Source organism: Cebus imitator, unplaced genomic scaffold, assembly GCF_001604975.1.
Source record: "Cebus imitator isolate Cc_AM_T3 unplaced genomic scaffold, Cebus_imitator-1.0 Scaffold123, whole genome shotgun sequence".
In the NCBI taxonomy this organism is placed as follows: Eukaryota; Metazoa; Chordata; class Mammalia; order Primates; family Cebidae; genus Cebus; species Cebus imitator.
The window spans coordinates 4,240,108-4,246,596 of NW_016107438.1; the positions used below are offsets into that span (position 1 = coordinate 4,240,108).

The 6,489-nt window shown below is 42.3% G+C and overlaps 1 protein-coding gene and 1 non-coding gene across 11 annotated transcripts in view; both read right to left on the reverse strand.

The window, feature by feature from the left end:
- The window catches only part of SPAG9 (sperm associated antigen 9), a 148,198-nt gene that overhangs the window by 126,064 nt on the left and 15,645 nt on the right, over positions 1 to 6,489 (reverse strand). The gene's annotated exons all lie outside the window — the stretch shown is intronic.
- On the reverse strand, positions 3,937 to 4,040 carry LOC119472920. The gene has a single exon (XR_005202095.1). It is a non-coding gene; the product is annotated as a small nucleolar RNA U13 (small nucleolar RNA).

Sequence of the window (6,489 nt, forward strand, 5' to 3'; positions counted from 1 at the left end):
CTCAGGAGGCTGAGGCAGGAGAATTGCCTGAACCCAGGAGGCGGAGGTTGCAGTGAGCCGAGATCGCGCCATTGCACTCCAGCCTGGGTAACAAGAGTGAAACTCCGTCTCAAAAAAAAAAAGAAAGGATCATGGGAGACTTAAATTTGGGTTCGTAAGAGGTAGTAAACTGTATCCAGGCACACAAAGCCTCCAACTCTCCTTTTTTAGTGCCTCACTTTTAAAACATGAAGAGATAATTAAGGATTATCTCTTGAAGTTCTAGCCTGAAACAGAGAAACCAAAACTATAGGAAATAAAAATGGGACTCTGAAGAAACAGACAAAGCAGGGAACAAATGAAAACTATAATTAATATACTCAGAGGCTAAAGAAAAGTCATTGCTCCCATGAAACCAGAACAGTATGCTATTTTTAACAGTGGTGGGGAGGGAAGCAAAACAAGACAGAGCACTTGGAAATTATTAAAGTATAAATTGAAGAATCCAGCACTTTTTGTTTTTCTTACATACAAACTATACCTTAGGGTAACCAAATAGTTGATGAGGGGGAAGCTTCCTTTACAAAAAAATTTAGCTGATAAATGTTGAAGGGAAAACTGGATTGAAATAGCACCATTTCCCAACCCCTAATGATATAATAGGGAATATCCAGTTTTCCAGGTTGCCTCATAAACGCTTTTACACCCATGATCCAAACAAGGTCCATATATTACATTTGGATAATATATCTCTTAAGTCTCTTTTACACTCCGGACTCTCCAAGTAATGATCCTTTTCACCCAAGCAATGATCCTATAATGGAATATTATAAAACCATTAAAAATGTATAGCTATGTACTTCCAGAAATAGTTTGATGCCAGTTATCAGTGAATGAAATTGAATAGGCAATTCACAGAGAAGTAGAATCACCAGTAAATGTAAAACATGCTCAAGCACACTAGTGATCTGACAAAAGCAAATTAGAAGTGGTGGCCGGACGTGATGGCTTACGCTGTAATCCCAGCATTTTGGGAGGCCAAGGTAGGAGGATCATGAGGTCAGGAGTTTAAGACCAGCCTGATCAACATGGTAAAACGCCATCTCTACTAAAAATACAAAAATTAGCCAGTCGTGGCAGTTCGTGCCCGTAACCCCAGCTATTCAGGAGGCTGAGACAGGAGAATCACTTGAACCCAGAAGGCAGAGGTTGCAGTGAGCCAAGATTGTGCCATTGCACTCCAGCCTGGGTGACACAGTGGACTCCATCTCAAAATAAAAAATAAAAAAATAAGAAGTGGTTTCACACCTGAAATCCCAGAACTTTGGGAGGCTGAGATGGGTGGATCAAGACCAGAGTGACTAAAATGGTGAAGCCCCGAATCTACTAAAAATAGAAAAACTAGCCAGACATGGAGATGTGTGCTTGTAATCCTAGCTACTTGGTAGGCTGAGGCAAGAGAATTGCTTGAACCTGGGGGACGGAGGTTGCAGGGAGCCAAGACTGTGCCACTGCACTCCAGTCTGGGCGACAGGGCAAGGCTGTCTCAAAAAAAAAAAAAAAATTGGTTTCACACACATCTGACAGGCAACAGAAACCAAAATGTCTGATAGTGCCAAGTGTTAGCAAAGATACAGAAAAATAAGAACTCTTTTATACTACTGATGGGAATATAAATCACTGCATTCCTCTGAAAAGCAATGTTACTATATCTAGTTAAGTTTACAAATACATATCCTAAAGCCTGGCATTCTATTTGTAAAATATATATCTTTGAGGAGATCTTACACATGCACTGAATGTTACTGCAGCCATGTTTGTAATACATAATGTGGTAATGAAGAATGGGTAACGGTATATTAATGTGAGAGATACACAGCAGTTAAAAGAATTAGATGCATATGTATATATCCACATGGACAGATCTAAAAAATAACAGGTAAAACAAATAAAATGCAAGATTATATAAGAATTTAACAGTGTGATATTTTGAAATACAGGCCAGGCGCAGTGGCTTAAGCTTGTAATCCCAGCACTTTGGGAGGCCGAGGCGGGTGGATCACGAGGTCAAGAGATCGAGACCATCCTGGTCAACATAGTGAAACCCCGTCTCTACTAAAAATACAAAAAATTAGCTGGGCATGGTGGCACGTGCCTGTAATCCCAGCTACTCGGGAGGCTGAGGCAGGAGAATTGCCTGAACCCAGGAGGCGGAGGTTGCGGTGAGCCGAGATCGCGCCATTGCACTCCAACCTGGGTAACATGAGTGAAACTCCGTCTCAAAAAAAAAAAAAAGAAATACAAAATATGTACTTGGTCTCTGACCCAATTTCCTAACATATAACTCCTAAAATCCTTATAATCTCCAGAGAGATGTCTTTTTGTATGTTAATGAGTAGATTCATTGCTGGCAGCCCCTAGGTAGCTTAAGGATGGGAGCTGGTCATTGGAAAGACCAAAAGCATAATTAGAGGGTCAGGACTTTCAGCATACCCCATATAATCTCCTGGGAGGGGAAAAGGGGCTGAAAGTAAAATTGATCACCAATGGCCAATGGTTTCATACCTACATAGTGATGTCTCCATAAAAACTCAAAAGAAGGTTGAGAGATCTTCCAGATAGCTGAATGTATGGAGGTTCCTGGAGGGTGGCATGCACAGGGAGGGCATGGAAGCTCTGTACCCCTACCCCCATACCTTGCTTTGTGCATCTTTTCATCTATATCCTTCAACCCTAGGGTTTTTTTAGTTTTTATTTTTTTGTTTTTGTTTTTGAGATGGAGTCTTTATTTGTGGCCCAGACTGAATTGCAGCGGCATGATCTCAACTCACTGCAACCTCTGCCTCCTGGGTTCAAGTGATTCTTCTGCCTCGGCTTCCCAAGTAGCTGGGATTACAGGCACCCGCCACCATGGCAATTTTTTTTCTATCTTTAGTAGAGATGGGTTTTCACCATGTTGGCCAGGCTGGTCTTGAACTCCTGACCTCGTGACCTACCCACCTTGGCCTCCCAAAGTTGGGATTACTGGTTATAAACTGGGGTTTCCAACTGGGCATGGTGGCGTGCCCACAATTACAGGCATGAGCCACCGAGCCCAGCCGGGAACCCCAGTTTATAGCCAGTTGGAGACTGTACTGAACACAGAGGATTCATCAGAAATAAAAGACAGTAGCTGAGCAAGGTGGCACATGACTATAATACCAGTGATTCGGAGGCTGAGGCAGGAAGAGAGCTTGCACCCAGGAATTCAAGATCAGTCTGGGCAACACAGCAAGACCCTCATCTGATAAAGAAAAAAAATTATATATATGGTATATAATTGTATATTTTACACACACATACACACACACACATACACATACACACACACACACACACACACACACATGCCAGGCTGGTCAGAAGCACAGATAAAATAACCCAAGGCTTGAGATTGGCCTCAGAAGTTGGGGGGGGAGGCTTGGGGACTGAGCCCTCAACCTGTGGGATCTGACGCTATCTCGAAGTAGACAGTGTTGGAATTAAATTAGATGACACCCAGCTGGTGCCTGATGCAGAACTGACTGCTTGCTCATAGGAAAAACCACTCCCACATTTTTGTTTGTTTTTTTAAATACCTGTTGCCTGGGCTGGAGAGCAGTAGCATGATTCCAGCTTACTGCAACCTTGACCTTCAGGGCTCAAGATTTCCTCCTGCCTCAGCCTCCCAAGTAGCTTGGACTACAGGCATATGCTGCCATGCTCGGCTAATTTTTGTATTTTTTGTAGAGACAGGGCTTCATCATGTTGCTCAGGCTGGTCTCAAACTCCTGGTCTCAAGGAATCCACCTGCCTCAGCCTCCCAAAGTGCTGGGATTATAGGCATTAACCACTGCACCTGGCCTCCCCTACACATTTGGTCACAGAAGTCTTTTTTTTTGGGGGGGTGTAAGTGTGGGGGGGGGTGTATATGTTTCAGGTCTGATGGGTAATGTGCCAATGTTGTAACAAGGTTCAAGGGTGGCACATCTCACACATGTGCATGAACACCCGATCATCATGCTCATGAACTACAAAAGAAGCATGCTGATTGTTTTTGGTGTGAGAGCAGAGGTTCATGGGGTTTTTTCCACTCTTAGGCAATGAGTGGTAAGGGTAAGGCAGTTATAATCTGAGTGATTTTTTTCCAAACACAAAGGTCCTGCCTAGCAGCACTTCTTCCAACCAGACTCTCAGAAGCCTGTTGGGATAGATGGGTTTAAATAATTGGCTATTTTGGGCCAGGCACGGTGGCTCACGCCTGTAATCCCAGCACTTTGGGAGGCCAAGGCTGGAGGATCACATGAGGTCAGGAGTTTGAGACCAGCCTGGCCAATATAGTGAAATCATCTCTATTGAAAATACAAAACTTAGCTGGATGTGATGGTGGGCACCAGTAATACCAGCTACTCAGGAGGCTGAGGCACAAGAATTGCTTGAATCCAGGAGGCAGAGGTTGCAGTGAGCTGAGACTGTGCCACTGCAATCCAACCTGGTGAGAGATTGAGACTCCATCTTAAAAAAAAAAGAAAAAAAAAAAATTGGCTATTTTGGAAACATTCCTCCAGTTGGTTGGGGGTCCCATGTAGTGTAATGAAAAATCAAGAAGAGCAGCTGAATCCAGGATGGGTCCTGACTTCCAAACTTCCCTTGAAGCTCCAACCACTAACCACTTCCTAACTACCCTCCACCTGAGCATGGTTATCATTCAACTGCACTGGATGAACAGCGAAAGATGTCTAAGATCATTGATGAATTAAAAAGAATATGAAGTTATCAAATACTTCATGTACTATAAGCCCATTCCATTTAAAATATGTTAATATATAAAAATGCATCTGAAAGAATATATGTCGCTATTTTTTTTTATATGTCCAGTTATTAATAGTAAGTTCCCCCTAACAGAAAGGATTCAGGAAGCACTTTTGTACTGCTTGATGGATTGATGATGATGTTTTAAAATGAGCATATACCCAGGCATTGCAGCACATACCTGTAATCCCAGATACTTGGGAGACTTGAGGCAGGAGGACTGCTTGAGCCCAGGAGTTCAAGTTTAGCCTGAGCAGCAAGAAAGACCCTTGTCTCAGCCGGCTGCGGTAGTTACACCTGTAATCCCAGCACTTTGGGAGGCTGAGGCAGGCAGATCACCTGAGGTCGGGAGTTCCAGACCAGCCTGACCAACATGAAGAAACCCCATCTCTACTAAAAATACAAAAAATTAACCAGGCGTGGTGGCACATGCCTGTAATCCCAGCTACTTGGGAGGCTGAGGCAGGAGAGTTGCTTGAACCCAGGAGGTAGAGGTTGCAATGGGCCAAGATCACACCACTGCACTCCAGCCTGGGCAACAAGAGCGAAACTCTGTCTCAAAAAAAAAAAGAGAGACCCTTGTCTCAAAAACAATACATAAAAAAATAAAGACAGCATATATTTTGTCTGTAAACAGGAAAAATAAAAAAACCAATAAAGCCATTAAGTGAAGTAATAGCCAAACATGAACAACACATGCAGAAAAATTTTACTCACTGCCCAAAAGTATCATCCATAAATGTGTAGTCAAATATGACCATTTACTCAACATGTGCTTCATATTCTTGCATAAAGAATATAAATAGAGATCTATTTTATATTCCTTATTAGACTTTGTGACTAATCATCACAACAAACAGAGTTTATTTTGAACTGTCTTATCCAAAAATACAACAAAGAAGAAAAGAAACTCACTGGACTATGAATGAGGTAACCAAGCGAACTGATTACCACAATGGCATAGCCTGAAAGTGTACTACTGGCTAGATATCTCTTATTCAAAATGCTTGGTACCAGAAATGTTTTGAATGTCTGTTTTTGTTTGGTTTTGTTTTTGGATTTTGAAATGTCTACATATATATAATCAGATATCTTGAAGATGAGACCCAAGTCTAAACATAAAATTTATTTAAGTTTAATATACCCTTAATACACAAGCCAGAAGGCAATTTGATACAATGTTTTCAATCATTTTATGCATCAAAGTTGTACACTGAACCATCAGAAAGCAAAGTTGCCACCACTACCTGATTACCTTGGCCACCAATGTGGACAACCTGTGGTGGTTAGCCATCACAATTCCTGACCCTAAATTTATATTCTACCAACAAGCAATCATTTTCTTGTATTTATTCACACATATAAGTACTTAACACTAAAAGAACATGATGTGGGCTGGGCGCAGTGTCTCATGCCTGTAATCTCAGCACTTTGGGAGGTCGAGGTGGGCAGATCACGAGGACAGGAGATCAAGACCGTTCTGGTTAACATGGTGAAACCCCATCTCTACTAAAAATACAAAAATTAACCAGGTATGGCAGAGCGTGCCTGTAGTCCCAGCTACTCAGGAGATTGAGACAGGGGAATCACTTGAACCTGGGAGGCGGAGGCTGTAGTAAGCCAAGATCATGTCACTGTACTCCAGACTGGATGACAGAGCGAGACTCCGTCTCAAAAAAA